The sequence below is a fragment of the Rhea pennata genome, chromosome 21, assembly GCF_028389875.1.
Source record: "Rhea pennata isolate bPtePen1 chromosome 21, bPtePen1.pri, whole genome shotgun sequence".
NCBI classification, from domain to species: Eukaryota; Metazoa; Chordata; class Aves; order Rheiformes; family Rheidae; genus Rhea; species Rhea pennata.
The window spans coordinates 2,623,209-2,646,559 of NC_084683.1; the positions used below are offsets into that span (position 1 = coordinate 2,623,209).

General features: G+C 51.6%; 2 pseudogenes; one reads left to right on the forward strand and one right to left on the reverse strand.

Annotated features, from left to right (window-relative positions):
* Positions 1–23,351, reverse strand: part of LOC134149703 (capping protein, Arp2/3 and myosin-I linker protein 2-like) — a 266,237-nt pseudogene that overhangs the window by 105,576 nt on the left and 137,310 nt on the right.
* Positions 1–23,351, forward strand: part of LOC134149657 (capping protein, Arp2/3 and myosin-I linker protein 2-like) — a 36,584-nt pseudogene that overhangs the window by 6,770 nt on the left and 6,463 nt on the right.

A 23,351-nucleotide genomic window follows, 5' to 3' on the forward strand; every position in this document is an offset into this window, starting at 1 on the left:
GTAATAAATTGTAACTATTTGTTCATTGTTTAGAAGGAGGAATAAGCCGATGGAGGGGGAGGAGGAGGTTTTACAACAATCAGGGTTGAGACATGGTGTCAGACAAATAAATTATGGTAAGCACAAAAGCTTATATGACCCCTTGTGGAACCAGTGTCGGGGCCCTAGCCATCTTGCAGGACTATGAAGAGCTGAAGTAAGTAACAAGCTGCTCAGAGGTTTTGAAGGTAAAAGGATAAAGAAAAGATAAGCAGGCGCCTGTAATTTTCTCACAGAACAGCATCCCAAAAGGGAGTCAACACAACAGATAAGCAAACCCCTGTGATCACTCACAAGGAGACAAACCAAAATAAAGAGACAGAAGAAGACCACGGCCTTCCTCTCCACGACCACCAGAGAGCTTCAGACGACCCCCCCAGCAACTCACACATGTGCGGGACGCACCGGGAGATTACAACGCAGACTATAAGGGGGGGACTGTGTGTGAGGGAGGCGCGCGCCATTTGCAGAGCTGAGACTCCCCGGCCGCCCAGCGCTGTTTTGCTTGTGGCTGCTTACTTAATTAAATAAATTGTTCACATGATTTAACAAACTCTCTGTATGAATTAACCTTCAAGAGAGTAACTTATGACACCCCTGACCCTATGACTAAGAGCAAGAAGAAAGGAAGAGAAACAGGGACCCAGGTGGAACACAATACCAGATTCCAATGAACAAGGCTATTCCAAAGCACGTGCAGTGTAATCCTAGCGTGGGTAGGCAAACACACATTATGTGGAAGTCAAAGGCCAGACATCCTAATAAAACCCTGAGTGAGCCCTGGGAGAAGTCCTGAAGGATCCCACACAAGAAAGCCAAGCAGTGTGTCTGTGGAGGGCAAACTGGTGGCATCCAAGCACTGTGCTTGCTCCCAACTGTAGCCAAGGCTCCACATGGCAATGAGCAGGTGGATGTGTCTATCACCTGAGCACCAGACAAGATACAAACCAGGTTTGTGAGGAAGTGCACAGCTTTCCTGAAAAGCCGTTCGGCACCGACAACTCAGTCTGACGCAGCATCCAGCACTGCTGCAAAGTCATGGAGAGCAAATGGTGCCATCAGTGTCTACCTTCAGATGTGGCTAGAGAAGAACTAATTCCTGGAGGTGCATGGGATGTGGGGCTAAATCAGTTCATGTTTGTGAGGGAGAGTGTAATACCAAAACCAACTGCTTCCTTTCTGCAAGGCCACAAAGTAAAGAGCCTCTCCGCCAAAAGGGGTGAATGGCCAGATTGAAGAAAAGGACCTGTGCCTGGTGACAGGAGTTTTCAAACGGCCTCGCACAAGGGGTTGCCACTATGAACACAGGATGGAACTGGGGGGAGGGTGTCAGGGCATGTAGATAGTACTATATGGAAGTGCCTGGCACTGGCACATCATGAGGACAAATCCATTCTTGGCTCAGACATGGTAAGGACCACATCTCTGTGTCCTGCTCGAAGTAGCCTGGAAGAGTGCTTTGTGCCTTCAGTCTGTGACAACTTGATAGCAGATGCATGCTGCCTGGGGATGCCCACCCTTGCCAAGGAGGAGGTTTGTGATGTTGTGGTGCTAAAACCACCACTGTGGTTTAGGGGAGCTGGAGCCATGCACGGACCTTCTCCTCAGAGGGATATGCACATCCAGATCCCATCCCTCTCCCCTTAACCTGAGCGCTCATTCTTGGTGTGGGACTGGGGAGCTCAGGCTGTGTTTGGGGTCACAGGGACCATCTTGGCCATGCTGTGCCATGCACCCTCCTGGGCACCAGATCACAGGGAAAGGACTAAGCATGTCTCCTAGCTTCAGCCAGATCAGTTACACTTGATACTGGTCTTTTCAGAGGGCATCACTGCCTGCCTGGGGATGAAGACGATCCTCCTGGTCAAGAGCATCCAGCTGCAGGTGAAACCCAAGTATGATGACTACATCTCAGTACGTTCAGGGTCCAGCACTCCATCCCTTGGCTGTTAGCCTAAGCTTGATTGGGGTCCCGAACCCACAGCGCACAGAGGGAGCAGTGTCTACCTCGCTGGGCTGTGCAAAAGGGCGGTAACCAGACACACAGTAGGGACTGAAGGGGGTGGTTAAACCCAACCGACTGGGCAAATGGTATCATCAGAGGTATGGAAGACATTTATGTCTGTCTGGATCTTCCCTGCCTGTGCAGGACTTGCAGGGCCAGGCACACATCTGCCCCTCCTCCCAGCACCTTGTAGGGCAAAAACAGGATGGACCCTACTGCAGGTTACAGAGTGCATTGTGTGAATTAGCCAGTAAGTTTTCTCAGCTTATGCTCTCCCCGGTTTCCCCAGGCAGCAACTTAAGTGCTTCAGTGGGCTGTTGGGCTTCAGGGCTTCAGAAAGGCTGTTGCCTGGGGCGGAGGGTGGGGGGGGGGCGCTAGTCTGAACAGGATGCCAGCTCCTGTGTTACCCCAGTCCCCTGTCACCCTACTTTCTCCTGCCTAGGTGCTGACCCCCTGGCGAGCCTATGTGCTACTGGTGACACTACCAGTGAGGGTAAGTGTTGGGGTCCCTCTACTCCATGGTAGACCCGTGCTGCTCCCAGCAGGACCCCACTCGCTGCCTTGGGATGCCAGCCCCAGTGCGGGACCAGGTGTCCCGCATGGTGACAACAGGTACCCTGGGTCAGGAGGTCTGGAAAGCCCCAGGGAGCAGTATTAGTCTGTGGGGCTTGCCCGCAGCATGCAGCAGCATCAGGGGCTGCATTATGGCACAAGTGCAGGGAGAAGCTGTGGTCGGGCACTGCCCTGGGTCATGGGAAAGAGCTTGGAGTCCAGGGTGCTGATGCATCTCTGTCAGCACTGAGGCTGATCCAGCCCTTCTCTCCCACTAGGTGCACAGCAGTTTCAGCTTTCTGGAGGTGCAAGAGATCACAGTGCGAGAGTCCAGCCTGGTGAGTGGCACTCACTGGGAAAGCCTCCCTGGGCAATTCCCACGTGGGGCATGTTGGCACCCGGATTGCCAAGGCACATTCTGCTCATCTCCCCCCCCTTTGGAAACCCTGGCCTGGAGCCTGCTGCAGGGTCTGGGGGAAGTCGTTGCCCACTGTTTTACATTTGGGGTCACCACTGCAGAGCTTTGGGAGCTTCCCACCATATTTATCCGTTGGCCACCTCTAAAGAAATCCTCTTACAGTTTCGCCCATGTTAGCACCCTCTTTAGCCAGAGGTAAGGGGAGGCGCTCAGGGGTGCACCCTGAGGGGAACACAGGTGTCTGCACCCACTCTCCTCCAGCAGACCTGGCCATGCATGCTGCAAAATCACTACTGAGAGCTGTAGGCAGCTCCTGCCTTCCTTGGCATTTGGGTGACACCTCCCGCTCAGCAGGGACAAGGTGATAAATTGCAACTGGCTTACACAGGCAAAGCCAAATTTAGTAGGAAGGTGTTTTAAGCCCTGTTAATCCTCTTAACAACAAGGCATGCATGCATGGTAGATGGAGCAGGCGCAAACCATGAAGGAGAAGAATGGACTGTCCCAAAATGGACATGTCAGCTGAAACCAAGGCTGCAGTTCCTGTTGACCTCTTTCGTTCATTAAAGCACCATCAGCAGTGATAGCCCTGACTTGCAAATAGGGCTTCTGCTGCTTGACATTAGAGAGACAATCCTCTTAGGAGCAGGATGCGTATTTGAGCTGTGCTTTGCTTAGAGATCTTTAGCAGGAGCACAGAGTTAAAGAGGAGATAGGCAGAGAGAGCAGAAGAGGAAGCCATGAGCCTTCAGACAGCATAGCATCAGGAGGCTGGAAATGCCTGGTGTCAGCTGACAGCTTCCACACAGACTGGGAAGTACAGGTGGGAAAGTTAGGGGAAGAGCTAGAGCCTCACGTATCCTGGGAGGGGGTGTCAGGAGGAGAGGCACATTCTGCCGAGGTATGCTCCAAGGATGCGAACAGAGACAAGTGATTCGGGGACAGGACGGCATCACCTGGGCACTTACAAGGAAGTGGAAGAACAGCTAACTTCAGATCATTGGCTTGTCTCTGAGACCATTTGATTGGGACCACAGACCTGAGGCTGTATGACAGTTCCAGTGGTTACTCACCTGCCAGTCTGAGCACCTGGCTGGGGCAGGCAGAGACTGGCCCTGCTGTCACACATAGAGCCCTGCTCTGAAAAGAAGCTCCATCTTTATGCTGCCCAAGCAGATAATTGTCATCTCCCTCCTACATTTCAGTGTGTAATTAAATTGGAGAATGTGTTGCCATGGGATTTTTGTAGGAGACAAAAGCTAAAAAAAGCATCAAAACCAGATGAGACAATTTCAGGGGGGAAATCTCCATCAGGGGCTGTTTAACACAGCAACCTGGCTGTGCCTTAGCTGGGAATGGGCAGATGCAGCAAGCCAGCTGCTTCTATGCAACATTGCTGTCCAACACTTACACTAGAGATGGGACCCTGGGCAGACAGTTGGGTACACAGACCCAGGCATTTCTGCTCTGCTGGCCCTGCCATCTCAATTTTGCAGGGGCTCGCTGTAGCAGTGCAGGCAAAGAGGTTTCTTTTTTTTTTCTCTGCCAGGATAGCGAGAGGCAGAGCTGATCTGGAGGCAGTTCTGAGGGTGGAGGGAGGTTTTGTTGAGGATGAGCAAGTTCAGGCACTGAAATCAATGCCAAATGGGCTCTGTCTTGGTCATTTCAATCCCTAAAGCTCTTGGTAAGAAAAGGGCAGACCACTAGCGAAGCAACTGTGTCTTTGAAAGCTAATCACTTGGGCCAAGGGAAGGGTAAGGGGGTGTTAATGCCTTGGTCTGGCACATGACAGTATGCTTATTCCATTTCATCCTAAATTCCTGTTGTTCTCAGCCTTACCTCCACTTACAGTGCTCTGGCTAGAATTATAACTACAGAGATTGGATGCTTGCATTAAGAGTGCAGCCCTTGCAGTGCCTGGCCAATTGCTGTCAGCGTCATGTCTGCAGGTTTGGGATGCCTCACATTGCCAGTTTTCTCAGATGTTTCCCATCCTTTGGCCTCTGCAGGTTGTCCTAGAAACAGATACGTCTTCTTATGTCATCCGGCTTATGTCATTTGATGATTTGGAGCAAGTTGTCATCCATGTCACCATGTCACTTAAGAAGGCCTTCCCAGATTTGTCCCCTGGGTAAGGGTTCCAATGTCCTCAGGGACTAACATGTAGGAACTGGAGGGACCATGTCACCTTGGAGGAAACATTCTTTGCTCAGACAGAGCCAAAAAGCAGCTTGAATGTCCAACAGGGCCTTTTAATAGGAGGAAACCTTGCTAATGGAAGCCAAATGTTCCTCATTCCCTGATCACATCGGGAAGAATATTTTTGGTCACTCTCTGGGCCTGGCAAATGGGTTATAGTTAGGCATATATTGTGGTGGGGATGATTTTCCCCCAGCCTGCTCCCTGGTCCTTCCCCCAGAGCACTGCTCAAGAACTCGCCCCCCAACCTGTACGAGAGGGTACGGAGGATCGCAGACTCCCTGGAGGAAATGTTGCAGAGCAACCAAGGGCCCTGTGGTAAGTGCTATTCTCCCTGTACACATACCAGACAGGGGCAGGAGGGTTGGAATACCTCAGAGATCAACCCAGTATCCACACAGTCATTGTCAGTGGCTATTTGTGGCTCCCCCACGTCTGGTGGCAAGGCAGCTCCTGCACTGGCTTATGTCTGTAGGAGCCCTGCCAGCAGGCTGCACTCTCCACCAGCGTACCCCATCTCACAGAGTAGGAATGAGGTGCAGGGTGTGTGAGTGAGGAGCCGATCTGGCAGGCTGGAGAGATTGCAGCTTCCCAGAAAGGAGCAGGATAGCTGTATGGTGAGGATGCACAGTCACGGATGCGTCTACCCATGAGGGTGTGCAACTAGAGTGGGTTTTATCTATCTCATGTGATACTGCTGCAGCACCAAGCCTGGGTTCTAGCTATTTGGAGTAGGAACTTTAAAAGCTCCAAGGGTTTTAGTGGGAGTAGAGTTAGACTAACATAAACTGGGAAGCAAGATGGTTGCTAAAAAACCAACTACATGAACATAACCCTGACATACTTCTGCTGCCACCACAGCAACGCAATCTGCCTGACATTTCTGAGGGGCAAGGGGGGTTGTTACAGCATGGAAATTGGATCCTAGGTCAATCTCTAGGATCGTGGGGTTGTGGCACAGGTTTGGAGCTGAGATGTCTGTGGGCACATTGGAAAAGCAGACTGTGCCCCAGCACCACAAACTAGGAAGAGCACAAGGAATCATAATGAGGAGGCCACAGTGATGTGCTGGGGAGGGCTTCTGCCTGATGTTGGAGCTGTGATGTTTGCAGTGCAGTATGTTGGGGCCAGGCATACAGGAGACATGTGGGAAAAGCAGCATATAGTCCAGATGCCATGTCCAGCAGGCCAAGCTCCACCTCTGCCATCCCAGTGCCTAGTTTTACAGTCCATGGCCATAACCACTGTGTTTATAAGGAAACAAAACCTCTCAGTAAAAGGATGCCGAGAGAGAACAGGCAATAAGGACCTAGGATTTCCTACATGGATCAGGTGAAGGGAGCAGAGTTATTGCCTCAGCTCCCTGAGTTGTGCATTCCCTTTCAGGATGGCAGTAGACTGAGCAGGACTCTGCAGCCCCTTTGAGGAGGGCAGGGAGAGCCTCTGCCTCCCACTTTTTGCTTTCTGCCTACCCTAAATGTCTCCTCAGTGTTCCCTTGGGTTGGTCTGCTCACAGTGCCCTAAATACTGCCTTCTCTTTGCAGGTGGGTTTTCAGAGACTTATGCTGCTTTATGTGATTACAATGGCTTTATCTTTCGTGAGGAGATCCAGTGGGTAAGCTGACCCACGCTGTAGAAAGGAGATAATCACAGCAGGTTGTTCAGAGGGCATGACAGAGGGAAGCTTGCTGGTGCCTCCACCCCACTCTGCAGCCACACAGCCATTCCAGGCAGCAGAGGCATCCTGAGAGCTGGGAGCATCTTGGGCACCAGCTACCTCCCAGGGCTGGGAGTATGCCAAGGTCAAGGAACATCCCAGAGGGCTGGGAGCATCCCAGGGATGGAAATCACAGTTTTACGCTGCTTGAGTGCTCCCTTCTCTTTTGATGTGGTGGAATGAAATGTAGAGAGGGATGAGTTACCTTGGATTAGGAAGCTTCCCAGGCTGATGTATAAGAAAAGCCCTTGGAAACCCATAGTCCTGATGGATATCTCCAAAGAGAAGAGCTGGTGACAGCATAACCGGCCATGTTGGGACACAGCCACAGCAGCACAGGCTGTCCCCCTCCTCCTGTGGGGCACCAGGTGACTGTAATTCACATCTTTCCAGGCCCTCATCCCCACCATAGAAGGGGTTCATTGGCTTCTTCTGGCCAATCCTTGTGAAAGCGGTCAGGAAGCCACTACAACATAGGGTTGCACCCGTATGGGACACGTGCTCTTGCTGCCTCTGTCCCTAGGAAGGTTTCAGGCTCTGGGTTTAGGCATGAGGCTCCCAGCATTGTTTAGGCTCTTGAGAACTGTGGGAAATGGGTTCTGGGTGAGGGTCCCCGATGAATCAGCCTCCTTCCGTTGACAGCACAGCTTGCCAGGCATGCTAGCAGATGTCGAAGCCCTTCCCCAGACCTGGCACTGAGCCCTGTCTGAGTATCTGTCTGTCTGGCAGGATGTGGACAACATCTACCATAGCCAAGACTGCAGGGAGTTCAACCTACTGGATTTCAGCCACTTGGAGAGCCGGTGAGTCATTCAGCCCCACCAGGTGCATCCTGGAGCACACCATTTCTCAAGCACCTTGGCCATGCTGCCCTGCACACATCAGCACTTGTCTCCTTGCTGTGCATGGCAGGAGCTTTTCTATTCTCTTGTTGGAGGTTTTTATCTCTTCATGTGTTCCAAGGATGGTAGGTTTATGTCCTGCTGGCTGCGGGCAGATGTTTCCCCAGAGAAATCTCCAAATTAGAAGGAGAATTCCCTCTGAGAGCCACCTCTGTCCCTCCGGGTGGCTGTCTCAAGAGGCCAGAGAGACTTCCCTATCTGTTTTTAACATCTACATAACCCTAAGAACCAGCTAAGGAGGTGAAAACTGAAGACTGTGTTAGCCTTTCACAGCTCGTGTCTGTCAGGTGTTTCCTTATGCAAAGCAACCAGCTCTGCTAAAAGAGCTGCAAAAATTTGCAATTCTGTCTCCCCTCCAGATTGCAGCCCTGCTAGTACCCCAGGTTGCTGTTACAGAGTTTTGGCCTTGTAATGAGGCTATGATTTCAGGTTGTGCCCTGAGCCTTACGTTCAGGTTGCCCTAGCAGCTCTTCCCATCAGCAGGGTCCTCCAATCCCTCGATACTTATGTATTTAGACATATTTAGATAGATATAGACATATCCAGAGATGTGACCTTAGAAAGAAGGAGTGAAGGCTTATCTGTCGGAGAAGGTAGTTGGCCAGGCTCTCATCTACCAACTGGGAAATAGTAAGAAGGTTTGGGCTTTTCATTTTGGGGAAAATTTTGGTGTTTGGTCCACCTGAATGGGGACATTTTTTGGATATTTCTTTGGACCAGAAAGTCAGAAAGAAACTTCCTGTTCAGTCAAGCATAACATGCACTGTTCCTTAAATGAAGATGAGTTTTAAACAAAAATGGACATTCTGATGGGGACATCCAAATTTTTGATTGATTTTCTTTTCACGGGAACAATCTGGTAAAACTGAGCTCTATTTTTGAGGTGCTTTAAACTCACAGGCCTTCTCCAAAAATGCCTTAGCCTGACTGCTCAGTCCTGCTCTGGTGAACACTGTGTTTGTGCACCCTGGGCCCATTTGTGCAGGTATACCCTGGGGCAGCTGTGGCTGGGTATACCAGAGCTGTTGTGGCTGTGCACCAGGAGGCAGTTGTGCTTGCATGCTCCAGGGTGACTGTTTTTGCACCCAGTGGTGGCTGTGCCTGTGCAGCCCGGGGTGGTTGTGGCAGTGCACCAGGAAGCAGTTGTATGCATGTGCCCTGGGGAGATTCTGTTTGTGCACGCTTGTGTGGTTGTGGCTGTGCACCCTGTGGCGGTTGTACTTGTGCTCCATGGAGGGGTGCATATGAGTGGGGCCCTACTGGCTGCTTTGTCAGGCAGCCACCTTCAGTCTGGCCCCTGACTGCCTTGTCCTTGTCACCCTGCAGAGACGTGGCACTGAGTGTTGCTGCCTTGTCCTTCAGTCTGTGGTTCACAGAACTCTACTGCAAGGACTTCAGACTGGTGAGTGCCCATCATGTGGCACAGGTCCTGGTGGAGCTGTGTCTCCTGGAGATGGATGGGCTCTCAGAAAGGCTTTCTTTATCTGTAGAACCTGGAGATTTCAGAGCAACTCCTGTATTTGCTCAGCAAATCAGTGACACTGGAGGAGCTGGTGCTGGAAAACAGGGGGCTAAAATCGTAAGGAAATACACTGCTTTTCTGAGGGTATTCTGTACTATTGATGTATCCCGGACAGCACTAGATAATTTCTTCTGGTCAGCACAGGGAGCTTCCTCTATCTTTCCTCCAGCTATTTGGCTGATTATGTCCTCAAAGTGTTAAAACAGTAACAGTTTTGGTCAGACTTGAATCCATAGGTAAAGCATTTGAGCCATGTCAACCTGCATCTAACAGGACAAACTCCTGCCTTGTAAATTGGAGGCTGGAGGAGGGGGAATGCTTGTCCCTCACAGGTGCTGAAGCACGGATTTGTGCTGGAGGCAGGGCTTGCACCTTCATTAAAGTGGCTGAGGGATCTAAGGATGTCAGAGGGATTCCCAGTTTAGGACTGGTGGGGCTCCTTAGTAAGGTCACTGAAATATTAAAGTACACACAGGCCCTGCAGCCTGCCCTGCATGGGTAGAAGACAGCAGAGCTGGACTGCCAGTGTTGTCAGGAGGATGCAGAGCCCTGGCATGGTGCTGAGCAGCCCTGCCCAGCTCACATTGCATGCATAGTGCAGCGTAGGCCAGCTCACTCCCATGCCAGAGCTGGATGTCCCTGCAACTGGGGTGCTGATGCCACATAGCTTGGACAGGGTGAGAGCCCACTGAACAGCAGCCTTCCCACAGCCTGGAGGCCAGCAGACCTGGCTGCAGCCTTGGTGAGGCTTTGCTTTTGGATGGAGCCTGTCATCCTCGTAGGAGCCAGTGCTGCATCCCCACATGGCTGCAAAGTGGGCAGCCATGCCTCTCAATGGTGCCTGTACCTTTGTCAGACACATAGCCCTTCTTTCTGTAGGGACTTCGCTCAGAGGATGGCCCAGGCACTCAGCAGACATCCTGATTCTGTGCTGCACACCATCAATCTTGCTGGCAACCAGCTGGAAGACAGAGGTACCCCACACCTCACAGTAGCAGATGTGTTTAAGCTCATGCAAACTGTTATTTTTCTCCTGTCCTGGGCCTTCCCTTCATCTCTTTCCCCAACTCTGTATCCCATTGGCAGCTGGGCAAAGGCAGCTCCCTGCCTGGAAGTGCCTATGGGGAAAGCAACAGGAAGGGGCTGGCTCCATTCTCAACCCCTAATTCCCTGTGTAGCCTGATGACGAGCACGTGGAGCAACCCATGGCCTCCTTCTGCACTTGCAAGGCAGCCCAAGCCACTCATCACTGTTGCCGTGCCTGCAGCAAGCAGCTCAGAGAGCTGTCCTTGTTGGCCTGCACTGTGGGGACAATACTTAAGGGTGGCGGAGGCACCCAGACCTCCATTTGTGCTGTCACGGCTGCTCAGGGCTTTCTACTCTTCCATCAGGGATAATTGCCTTCAGCCGGCACTTTGAGAAGAGGCCAAGGGCCTGCAGAGCCTCAACTTGGCCAGGACATCACTCACTGCTAAAGGTACAGCCCTGAGACAATATTCCCCCCACCCCCTTCAGGTCCCAGTGGGGAGGCCAGTCAGACTGACTCTGTCCACAGCATTTATGGCTCAGCGGGGCCAGGCTGACATCAAAGAATCTCCCAGAGGGGATGGCATGGGTGGGCTGGGGGCCATGTGCCCTTGATGAGGCATTTTGGAGAATGGCACACTCTGCCCAGAATCAGCTTCACCACTGGCGGCAAATAAAATGTCTCCAAAATGATGTTGCAAAGCCTGGCTGGGCATAGCATACTTGGGTGCATGGGATGAGGAGAAGGAACAGTCCCCCAGGGATGCCATGCACAGGATATGTCCAAGAACACAATGTCCTGCTGCCCTGGACATAGGAAATTGCCCCTTCTTCTGCTCCATGGCTCTCCACAGTGCAGGGATGCACTCTGTCCAAGATCCGTAGGGATCTGTTTCTTCGGCCTACCCTCAAGCAGGAACGAACACATTATGCCAGGCCCTAGCAGCTAACGAAGCCATCCGCTCTTCCCTCCGGCATTTGGACCTCTCCGGGAACCCCAGCACCCTGGCCATGGATGACACTAGTGTCAGTGCTATGGGCTGAGAAGGGTCAATGCTCTGACATTGTAGGATAGACTGTCTCCTGCACACGTGGGGGGCACCTCTTCCTCTGGTGGCCTTGCTGCTTCTAGGAGAGAATTGAGAGGGCTTGCCTTGGTTCATTCAGAGGCTGATCTCTGCATTGTAGTGGCCCAGGCACTCAGAAGTGGCTGTTGCTGGAGGGTCTGAAACCAAGCTGCTTGGCATCCCCAGGTGCATTTGCGCAGAGGTGCTTGGCTCTCTGGAAAGCCATGGCTGTGACATCTTCCTGCCTATCTGACAGCAGCTGTGGGACTCTGCTGTGGAGACACATCCCTGTCCTCACATGAGGATTGGAGATGGCATCTTGAGCAAGGAGACGCCCCCGGGACCGAATGGCCCATGCACGGAGTGTGGGTCACCGTGTGATTCATCACCGTCTTCACTTCTGCTCCCTAGTTAGAAGGAAGGAAGTTTGCCAGACTGGCTGGGATTCTTGGGGAATGGGGAGTCAGAGGGTACCCAAGGTGGATACCAGGGGTCCTGGATGAGCTTCTGAATCCTCTCTCCTGACAGAGTTTGCAGAACCTCCTCTGCCGGTGCCACTCACTCTCTCACCTCAGCCTGTCTGGCATTGACTGCTCTTTAGACACCGTGAGTACACAAGCAGGGGGACCCCAGATAGGTATCATTGCCCAGCTCCAGAAGCTGTGCCACACCCCAACAGGTGTCCCCAGCCCCACTACTTGCATCCTATGTGGCATGGGACTGCATAGGCCCCGGGGCAGGAAACTTGTTGGGTCAGAGGGGTATGATGGCAGCCAGCTCAGCAATACATTGTCCTGCATCCCGTGGGCTGGGAGACACCAGCTTCAGCAGGAGGAAGAGAACTGGGAGCAATGGTGGTAGCTGGCAGCCCCAGCATGGGCAGACCTCCTACCTTAGGGTCTCCCACACTGTCTCTTCTCATCTGGCATGCATAGCTGGATCCTTGACCTATCTCAACTTACTCCCTCCTGCAGCTCTTTGGAGCACTGACCCATGGGTGCTGCACCAGCCTTGTCCATCTGGATCTTTCCAAAAATGTGTACTCACACAAGTAAGCCCAGCACATGAAAGGGAGGGAATCTGTGCCATGGCTCATCATGGCCCAGTTGGCAGTGACTGCCCGGCATCTCCTGAGGCAGTGGGCAGCCAGTGCCAGCTATAGGCATGCACAGAAGGTGATGCTATTTTGTGCTTTTCCTTTCAGGAGGGTGAAAGATGTCTCTCCTGCCATCAAGCAATTTTTCAGCAAGGCCTGTGCCCTCAGGCATGTTTCACTGGCAGTTACAAAGCTGCCTCCAGATGTTGAAAGGTAAGATGGGAGCAGCATGCTGGCAAGACATCCAGCCACTCAGAGTCCAGCTCCAGGGCCTGACCACCCCTGTTACCCCTGTAGAGGCTCAGCAGGGTGATGGAGAGGCTCTGGGTCTGCCAATGGGAGCAGATTATGGGTGAGCCTTGTCCAGTGGGACATGGCTTAGGACTTTGAAGTTAGAGGGGACAGATGAGGATGCTGGATAAGAGTGGCAAAATACAGAGCTCTGCATGCTGGCAAACAACCCTTTCCCTATCCTCCTTGTCCCACTCAGCAGCCCACAGAGGGTGCCCTATGGCAGGTGGCTGGCACCCACACTGCTCTAGCCAATGGCTTTGGTGACTTTTCCAGGGCTTTGCTGCAAGGACTGGCGTACAACAGTTGCATCAGTGACCTTCACCTGGATCTCAGCAGCTGTGAGGTGAGGGGGCAGCCTGTGTATAGCGAACACCCATGAGTTGTATGAGCCCAGCAGCGCTAGAGGCACAGTCTCCAGTCAGGGTATCATATTGTATCCCTAGGGGTGTGCATCCCTGAGGGGAAGAGGCCATGGCAGGGGAGGCAGGTGCTCATTCCCATATGGGAAGATCCATCCCCAACTACCATGGGGCTGAGGTGACCTTCCTGACAGCAGGCTTATGTTTGCAGGGCTTGGCACCTTCCCATATACTGACATGTTTCTGTTTATTTCAAGCTGAGGTCAGCGGGGGCCCAAGTCATCCAGGATCTCATCTCTGATGCCAATTCCATCAGTGACCTGGATTTGTCTGATAACGGTAGGTCATTTTTTCTTATCTGGGAGTGCAATGTCCTCCACCTGTGGGCACAATTGCCTCAGGGTGTTCGGCAGAGGCTGAGTTAGACCCAGCATCTCCTAAGCTTGTAGAAGTGTCCTGGGGAGATGGAGCAGCTTTGGAGAGTTGAGCAGGGTCACATCAGGCTGTCAGAGATACTCTTTGCACTCTTGAGCCATAGCTGACCTGTTGCCCTTGCCTGCCTATGACTGCACACCTATACTAGGCTCAAAGTGTACCCACTTTCTGGTGCCCACCTGGTGTCCAGAGCTTTGTCTCAGCAGAAGGCTGTGAAATCCCCCACCTTGAACTAGGACCACGCCTTCTATGCTTGTCTACCTTTTGACCATGCTGCTTAACACAAAATTAGACTGTGCTTTGTCTTTCACTAGCAGCAGCCACAACAGTACAGGCTATGCAAGCATCTAAGCTAAAGGTTTAGTGGACAAAGTACAAAAGGACAACCAAGTCATACCAGTGTTCCACAAGGATGTGAGTACCCAAACACCTGGAATGGATTCCTCCGAGGCAAATTATCACTTCACTGAGATTTTTGTCTTTCTACCCTAAAACAAAACCTACACGCCTTCCCCAAGACAGGAAAAGACTTGTTTGTGCTCCTCTTCCCCACAATGATCTCCTTCCTGCTATCCAGCAGTCTCCTAATGCGCCAGACCTTTTCCATCATTGCATCCAATTTTGGCCAGCAACAGTGGCCCTCACCTCTCATGTCCATGACATTCTTCCCTGTACAGGTCTGCCTTCTTGTAATTTCAACCACGCAACATCAGACTCATGTTAAAAATATATGAGTGCTCATTTTCCATGTACCCATTGCAGTCTAATTCCTGCACTTCATCAGGATCAGTTAGTTAAATGGCAAAATTATTGGGGAAATGTGTAACAAGAGTTCAGTTCTGGGCTTCAAAAGTGGTGACTAGGTTAGCTGGACACTTGGTGGAGCCAAGGCAGTATTGGGCCTGTGTGGCATTGGCTCCTTCTGTGCTCGCTGCTGAGCCTACAGAGAGTCAAGTGCAGTTTCTCCAATATTTCTTCAAACACTCTGGAGAGATCAAGCCTGCCTCGACTTACCAGCTAACCTTGCCACATGGCACAGGGCATCTCACCAAATGTGCACATACACAAGTCCATGGGTCCTAACGGGATGCACCCATGAGTGCTGAGGGAGCTGGCTGATGTCATTGCAAGGCCACTCTCAATCATCTTTGAAAGGTCATGGTGATCAGGAGAGGTATCTGAGGACTGGAAGAAAACAAATGCCCCTCCAGTCTTCAAAAAGGGCAAGAAGGAGGGAACTTCTGGCCAGTCAGCTTTGCCTCAATCTCTGGAAAGGTGCTGCGGCAGCTAATCCTGAATACTACTTCCAAGCATTGTAAAGGATAAGAAGGTGATCACGAGTAGTCAGCATGGATTCACAAAGGGGGAAATCATGCTTAAGCAACCTGAAAGCCTTCTCGGGTGGAATGACTGCCTGGCAGATGAAGGGAGAGCAGTGGATGTTGTCTCCTTTGACTTCAGTAAAACTTTTGACACTGTCTCCCATAATGTCCTCATACGTATCTCATCCAGGAAAGCAGACTTTGGGCTCTTCAGAGAATTACTTGGAGGAATCTCATGTATTAAGGCCTTAGAAGGAAGGGGGGGTCCAGGGGAGCTGGCTAGTATTCAAACATCACTTCCTCCAAGCTCAAGAGCAGTGCATCCGTATGAGTAAGAAGTCCAGCAAACGGGGCAGGAGACCTGCAGGGATGAGCAAGGAGCTCTTGGCCAAATTCAGACAGAAGGAGAAAGTACACAGAATGTGGAAGAGGGGACAGGCTACTTGGGAGAATTTTAGGAATGCAGTCATCGTATGTAGTGATGCGGTGAGGAAGGCTAAAGCCCATTTGGAATTGAGTCTGGCAGGGGATGTTAATGAGAACAGGAAGGGCTTCTTCAAATACATCAGTAACAAGAGGAGGACTAGGGAAAATGTGGGCCCACTGCTGAATGGGGTGGGGGCCCTGGTGACAAAGGATACAGAGAAGGCAGAGTTACTGAATGCCTTCTTTGCTTCAGTCGTCACTGCTAAGGGCAGCCCTCAAGAATCGCAGAGCCTGGACGTAAGGGAGAAAGTCTGGAGAAAGGAAGACTTTCCTTTGGTTGAGGAGGATAGGATTAGAGATCTTCTGGGCAAGCTTGACATCCACAAATCCATGGGCCCTGATGGCATGCACCCAGGAGTACTAAGGGAGCTAGCGGACATTGTTGCCAGGCCTCTCTCCATCATCTTTGAAAAGTCATGGAGAACCGGAGAGGTGCCTGAGGACTGGAAGAAAGCCATTGTCACTCCAGTCTTTAAGAAGGGCAAGATGGAGGACCCAGGCAACTACAAGCCAGTCAGACTCAACTCCATCCCTGGGAAGGTGATGGAACAGCTCATTCTGGAATGTCATCTGTAAGCATATGGAGGAAAAGAAAGTGATCAGAAGTAGTCAGCATGGATTCACCAAAGGGAAATCCTGCTTCACCAAAGGGAAATCCTGCTTCACAAACCTGATAGCCTTCTATGATGGAATGACTGGCTGGGTAAATGAGGGGAGAGTAGTGGACATTGCGTACCTTGACTTGAGCAAGGCTTTTGACACTGTCTCCCATAACATCCTCCTAGGCAAGCTCAGGAAGTGTGGGTTAGATGACTGGACAGTGAGGTGGATTGAGAACTGGCTGAATGGCAGAGCTCAGAGGGCTGTGCTTAGTGACACAGAGTCTAGTTGGAGGCCTGTGGCTAGTGGCGTCCCCCAGGGCTCAGTACTGGGTCCCATCCTGTTCAACTTGTTCATCAGTGACCTGGATGAAGGGACAGAGTGCCTCCTCAGCAAGTTTGCTGATGATACCGAGCTGGGAGGAGTGGCTGATACACCTGAGGGCTGTGCTGCCCTTCAGAGAGACCTGGACAGGCTGGAGAGCTGGGCAGGGAGGAACCTCCTGAGGTTCAACAAGGGCAAGTGCAGAGTCCTGCACCTAGGGAGAAATAACCCTAGGCACCAGTATGAGCTGGGAGCTGACCTACTGGAAAGCAGCTCTGCAGAGAAGGACCTGGGAGTGGAGGTAGATGACAAGTTGACTATGAGCCAGCAATGTGTCCTTGTGGCCAAGAAGGCCAAAGGCCAACCTCATTGGTTGCTCATCTAGCCTGCACTTCATCAGCTTACATAAAATCATAGGATCAGTAAGGTTGGAAGAGACCTCTAGAGATCATCTGGTCCAACCTCCCTGCTCAAGCAGGGTCACCTAGAGCCAATGGTTCTGTAATTCTGTGGGGGATCTGACTGGGTTATTTGCACCACAGTTGCTTTGACTGGCACAGGGAATGACAGGAGATGATGCCCATGCAAAAGCTGCAGCTTTTGAGAGCCCCGTGGCAGGGCATGTACTCTGAGCCTTCAGCTCCCCAGGTAGCTTTCCTTTAAGTGGAGCAGGTAACCAGGACCCAGGCTCTTTTCCAGCAGTGGCCAGGGCTTATGTGTGCCCCAGTATCACTAAGAGAGGGGCAATCCTCCTCCATCTGTGCTGGGGAATGGGATGGACCCGATCAAGACTCAGCTGAAGGATAGCATCTTCATCACAGGATGTGGGATAACTTATTTGGCTACTGACTTCTCTTTCCTCAGGCTCTGTATAATTCTCATTTCACATCTTTCTTGCCACAAACTTCTACAGTTCACTTAATTCAAAGTAATGTAACATTGCAAGCTCGGGTTTTGAAATTAACCAAGATGTTTAAAAGCTTTGTCTGAGCTGAAACTTTTTCAGTCCCTGACAGGATCCCTGCCCCGTCTAATCTCAGCCTGCCACAGCCTCTGAAGCCACAGGGTTGCGAGAGAGCAATCCTACTTATTGCAAGCATCAGTTCTACAGCCTTTTTAATTCCACCTGTAAGCCCTTGTAATATCTTAAACTGGCCTCACAAAGATCTCACAGTATATCATGCAGTGCTTCTATAGCTGGATCACTCTAGGAAAGCTGACGTGTTCTGCAGTCATTCAGAAACTTGTGCAAAATCAGCTCATGGCTTCCCTGACTCACAAATGCTCCAAAAACTTGCTGCCTTCCAAAAATCTCTAGCCAACCTTTTCCAAAATGTAGTTTTATTTTGTTTTTCCCCAAATAGAAACTCTGTGCTGGAGGGATAGTGAGCGCCTAAGAGCTGCATGCAGTCCAGTAGTCCTCCAGCTAATATCTCAGCACCGCAGACTTTGCAGTGGTCACTTAATAACAGCAATTGTTTGCTCCATTGTGCTCCAGTTAAAAATTAAAAAAAGGAGAGGGGAAGACAGATGCCCCTAAAACATTGGCCACAGCCAATGCAGTACCCCTTTTGCAAAGATCAAGGACTCTTATAGCATATTGGCATGCCACTGATTTCTCTGCTGTGTTGGATGGGGGTTGCAAGGAGGATGATGATGCCAGGGAGGGCCCTTCCCTGGCCACAGCTCCATCACTCCGTGTGTGCAAAGGCAGTCAAGGACAAATCTGTGGCAGTGGGCCGGAGAAAACTCCTCTTGGAGTTATGTTGTCTTGGACTTTGCCTGGTAGGTCTTGGGTGCCCCTTGCCCTGGGACGGTGGAGTAATGGGGTGAGAGGTCCCTGCCCAGACACATGTGCAGCAGCAGGGCCATAAGCCACACTCTAGCCACTTGGGAACCCGCTGACCTCCTCTGTAGGCATTGGGGTTCACCAGTCCCTTGGAGTCCTGCTGACCTCCTTCCCAGTTTCTGGGGATCACCAGAGTGGGAGTATGGGGATACTCTGTGTTTTGCTGTTGATAGGATATAACCTTTGCTTGCTGAATTTTCCTGGGAAAGCTCTAGTCATGAGAATGGGGGTACAGGCCCTAACTACAGGAAGGATGTCTGGGTGCATTCTGGGATTCTGGGCTGAGGGGAGAAGGCAGCAGAAAGCAATTCCTCTGTAGCCCCGTAAGTGCTCCCTGCAGCTCAGCACAGCCTTGCCACCCTAGGTCCAAATCGCAAGACTCTCACAGGGGATATTTATTTGCTGGGTGAGACTCCGCTCAGCCCCTGGTTTTACCTGCCCTCTCAGGGGCAGATGAATAGGTCTTTGCCCTCTGTGGGAGAGCCATGAAGAGGATGAAGACGTTCAGGGTCTGCCTGGGATTCCCCTCTGCCAGCCTGCTGGGGCAATATGGCAGGTCTGTGGGTTGCCCTTTGTGGGCCACACAATCACCTTGGTCCAGCTTTTGTGGTCTGGACTGCTCAGAGCATCCTACTGGGTGTCTCATGGCTGCACTCATCTCTCATAGGTTTTGACTCTGATACGGTGATGCTGGTGCTGTCCATTGGCAGAAGCAAGTCCATTAGGCATGTCTCTTTGGGGAAAAACTTTAACATCAAATCCAAGTAAGTGCAACCTGTGGCATTGTCTTCAGGCCAGTGGCTGCTCTAGCACCACGCATCTGCCTCACTTCTCTCTCTCTCTCCATCTGAGCCTTGGGCCAATCCGGAATGCAAGGAATTGCCTCGTCTTCCTTCAGAGGCCTGCTTGCTCTACTATACCAGGGACTCATGGGGGGACTGTCACCTGCTCCTGACCCAGTCTGTGCTGGAGGGCAGGCGTCACAGACACAGGTCACAGCCTCTTGAAACATAGGTAGGAGTCAGGAAGGAGGCTGACAGATGTGTGGTGGTTTTGGGCAAAGGCAGAAGGATTGAGCTTTGCCAGCTGTTCTTGCCGTTCTGGGGGAAGTGATGCTGGGATGCATGTGTAACTATCTGCCTCTCCTGCAGAGATGGGCTGGTGGATGTCCTGCACCGCGTTGTCCAGATTACCCAAGAGGATGACTGTGTAGGTACCTCCTGCTGCACCAGGGGCCCTTACTTGCCCCAGCCATCCTGCCTGTGCCCTGCCTCTCATCAACCGCCATGACCCTAGGGCTCTGTGCAGACTCCGCACCAAGGACGCTGTCCAATTTGGCATGTCAGACACATCTCTCCCTCCTCTTCCCCCTTCCAGACTCTCCAGTCCCTGTCAGTGGCTGAGTCACGCCTCAAGCTGGGAACCAATGTCCTGCTCAGTGCCCTGGGCTGTAACACCAGTCTCATTGCTCTGGACATCAGCGGCAATGCCATGGGAGACACCAGTGCCAAGATGCTAGCCAAAGCCCTGCAAATGAACACAAAGCTCAGGTAGCATGGGAAGGGCATCCTTCTCACATTGTGCCAGGTGGTCTTGACACAATAGTCCTCATGATACTGATACTACTGAAAGAGGCTTATTGTGGCTCCTTGGGACCACAGATGCAACCCTGCCAGTCCCAGCAAGCAGCTGAATGCTGTGATCATAGCTCTCTTGGCAGTCAGCTCCTGGTGCTGACACAGGACATGTGAAAGGCAGGAGAGTAGTTAAATCTCTTCCTCTGCATGGCAGCTCCACACCAGCACTTGCCAGCTCTTTTCCAGGCTCCCATGAAGTTCAGAGTGCTGGAGCTGGAGCCTTGTGCTCATTATTCATCCATGCTTTGTTATCAGTGCCCTAGGCAAGAGATGGCGGAGAGCAGTTTCTTGTCCCTAAAATGTCACTTTTTTACCAAATTATTCCTGAAAAGGAAAGGTAAAAGTTTCTGGTGGAGAGAGGGAGCTGGGAAAGGTCTGTCAGCTGCAGACATTCCTCTGTGGGACTTCTGCCCCTGCCAGCAGAGTGATGCCTGTCTGAGTAAGGCTGCCCTGCTCTGCATCCCCTCCAGACATCCAGCTACTTTGCAGCCCTCTGCAGGGGAAAAGTTTAGCTTTTGAATCATGAGGTTAAGATTTTTAACCCCATTTCCCTGCCTCCTGGTTTGTGGGGTCAGCTTGGCTGAGGCTTCCTGGCACCTAGCAGGACAGGCATAGCTTGTCATGGCCCCGCCTGTTCCTGGCAGCCAGACACCTGCCCTCTATGCCAGCTATCAGTTCCTAGCTGGAGAGTGGGTTGGTGTCCCATTTGGTGAGCTGACATAGGCTACTGTTTTGGTCTGGAGAGGACTCACTCTTGTACTCTTTGCAGGACCGTGGTTTGGGACAGGAACAACACAACTGGCCACGGACTCCTGGAGGTGGCTCAAGCCTTGGAGAGGTAGAGAGGGGGTTGTTTGGTTGACCTGCCCTGCTACCACCATGCACAAGAGACTCTAGCACCAGGACATCACCATCCCCAGGCCCTCTTCCCACTAAATGCAGAAAGGGTATCTCACTCAGAGCCAGTGGGTTGGAAACAGTGCTTAGGGGAGTTTCCATACAGTGTAGTCACTACACGGCCCTGGCCTTGCAGCTAGCAAAGCAACCCACAACCCACTTGTTGACATCATCTTCATTAGTCATCTCTGTTGCTTCAGAGCCCCAAGGCTGGCTGTGGCCCACGTTTCCCCCTTCCAGCACCATGGAGCGCTTAAGAGGAAGAGGGACAAGTTTTACAGCCAAGGAGAAAAGTCTTGCTCCTAAGCTGTGGTACCCACCAGAGCTGAGAGCCTACATCAGGAGTGCTGAGGATCTCTATCCAAACCGAGCACAGAGTTTTATCACTCTGAACCATACCAAAGTCAGCGTACGGTCAGCACAGTGTGATCTGCTCAGGCATAGGTTGTTTTTTGTGGGGATCTGGCACTCTGCTTCCTCCTGCCCACAAAAGATGGAAAAAAATGTTCATTTACTGACACCACTGTGGGTCTCATACATGGCCATGCAGATGCACAGGGAGGCAAAACACTATAGGGGCTCCAGTGGTTTGAGTCGAGAGGGCCTCAGTCTGAGTGGCCAGAGAGTACAGACAGGCGGCCACTGTGACCCTGGGGAGTTTACTCATCTGCTCGAGCTTAGCCATCCCCACAAGCCCTGTCATCATGATAATGCTTTCCCCATGCAGGTGTTTCATGGTGGAGATAAAACCATGAGGCTGATGTGCCAGGGTCTCTGCCACTGCAAGGCAGGAGATGCCATGTAGATGCTTGCTTGCAGCAAAGGGGCTGGTAGTGCCACTGTCCTGATGCTCACCTGTGCCATTGCCTCACAGGAACTACACCCTCAAGTCTATGCCCCTGCCAATGAATGATGTGGTGCAGGTGTATCGGAGCAACCCTGAGAAAACAGGAGGCCGTGCACAAGGTGGGGCTGGGTGGGGCTGGGGTCTGGAGGAGATGGGCTGGGGTGCCAAAGATGCCTCCTCACGGGGTTATTTACATGCTGCAGATCCAGCCCTGCCTGACAAGGAACCAAATGCGACACATGCTGCCCACACAAACCTTCTGGCTGGAGCAGGGCATCCTGACCACCTCTTCTGAACAGGCAAGTACATGAAACCACCATGTTTGGCTTTACAGCCAGCTGTTCTGCTCCAGCATGAGTAATCTTGGCTAGCACAGGACATCAAAGCAGACCTCTGCCCACCTCACACTGATCCTTGCAAGCAGCACAGACCACTTTTCACTTTTTCTGAGGCCAGGACAGAGCAGGCCATGGAGAAGAGAGCAGGACTGGGCAGGAGGGAAGGAGGCTGAGGTACTCAAGCAGCCTTCATCCTTGTGCTTCGCACAAATTTGGTGCTGAGGAATTTAGGGACTGCTCATCCCCCTCCCCCCCCCCTCACAGTATGCTGCTGTCTTCATGTGCTCAACACATGCTTGCAAGAAATTCCCTGCTGTACAGCATTCCTGGTCACTAGTCAGGGAGGACCTTGTGGAGCATTACCTGCATGTGCTCCCAGTGCTCAGTCAAGCAGCACCCATGTGTCCTTCTCCTGGGAAATCACAGAAAGGACAGAGACTTACAGTGCTGCTCAGGCATTGGTGCATGACAGCATCTCCTCTATGCTCCAGATGGTGAATGAAATCTGCCTCAGCGTGCAGAAGCATGTTGACATCCTGAGCTCCTGCCTGGGCAGGGAAGTGGAAGCTGACATCCTCTTTGCAGAGGAAGCCATCAGGAACGCCAACCTGTCCATCAGTGTAAGTCTGCCACACTCCCAGAAAACTGCGGTCACCTTCCCTCTGCTTTGCCTTCCTGTTGTGGGAAAGAAACGTTCAATTCATGGGGTTTAAATCCAACGCCAAGCACTTTATTGATTTATTAATGACATTTAACTAGCAAACAGTGAATTTTCAAGATCAATATCATAAATGCAACAGATATACATCACATTACTAAACACTTGTAAAATGTTAAAAAACAGCTTCAAATTTCTGAGCCCCCTTCAAATCCCGAGATGGTCTAATCCACATACATAGATACACACAGTTGTGTGCATACCTTCCCCAGGAACTGTGGGCTATAAGCACATTCCCTCTTCAAAAGAGGAAATTCCTCTGCTTGCACCACCCTTCTTTGGGAGCTGCGAATGCTCTGGCTTTGGGCTCACCCATTCTGCTTCTTACAATCTGCTGATGCCGACACTGGTGATAAACCTCCCCATGTTCCTCCAGAGGGTCCCTCCTTGGGGATCCCCATACTCTTAGCTGCATTGGCTGGATGCAGCCTCCCACAACATGGTGAGGAGAATGTTCCACCAGGCCATGATACTGGTGGAGGCCACTCCTGGCAGTGTTAGACTCTGTTAGACTGCTGCTGTTCCCACTTCTCTCTCCTGATTACACATTTTCTTTCTTCTTCTACACTTCCTTTCAAGCTGCCACTTTTTTTTTCTTTTTTCCCCCCCTCAAGTCTCTTGGCCACCCCCTAGTTACTGTTTAATCCAGCTAGTGGGCATCTTCTTCCTCAGTGTTACCACTTACTATCTCATCAGCTGCTG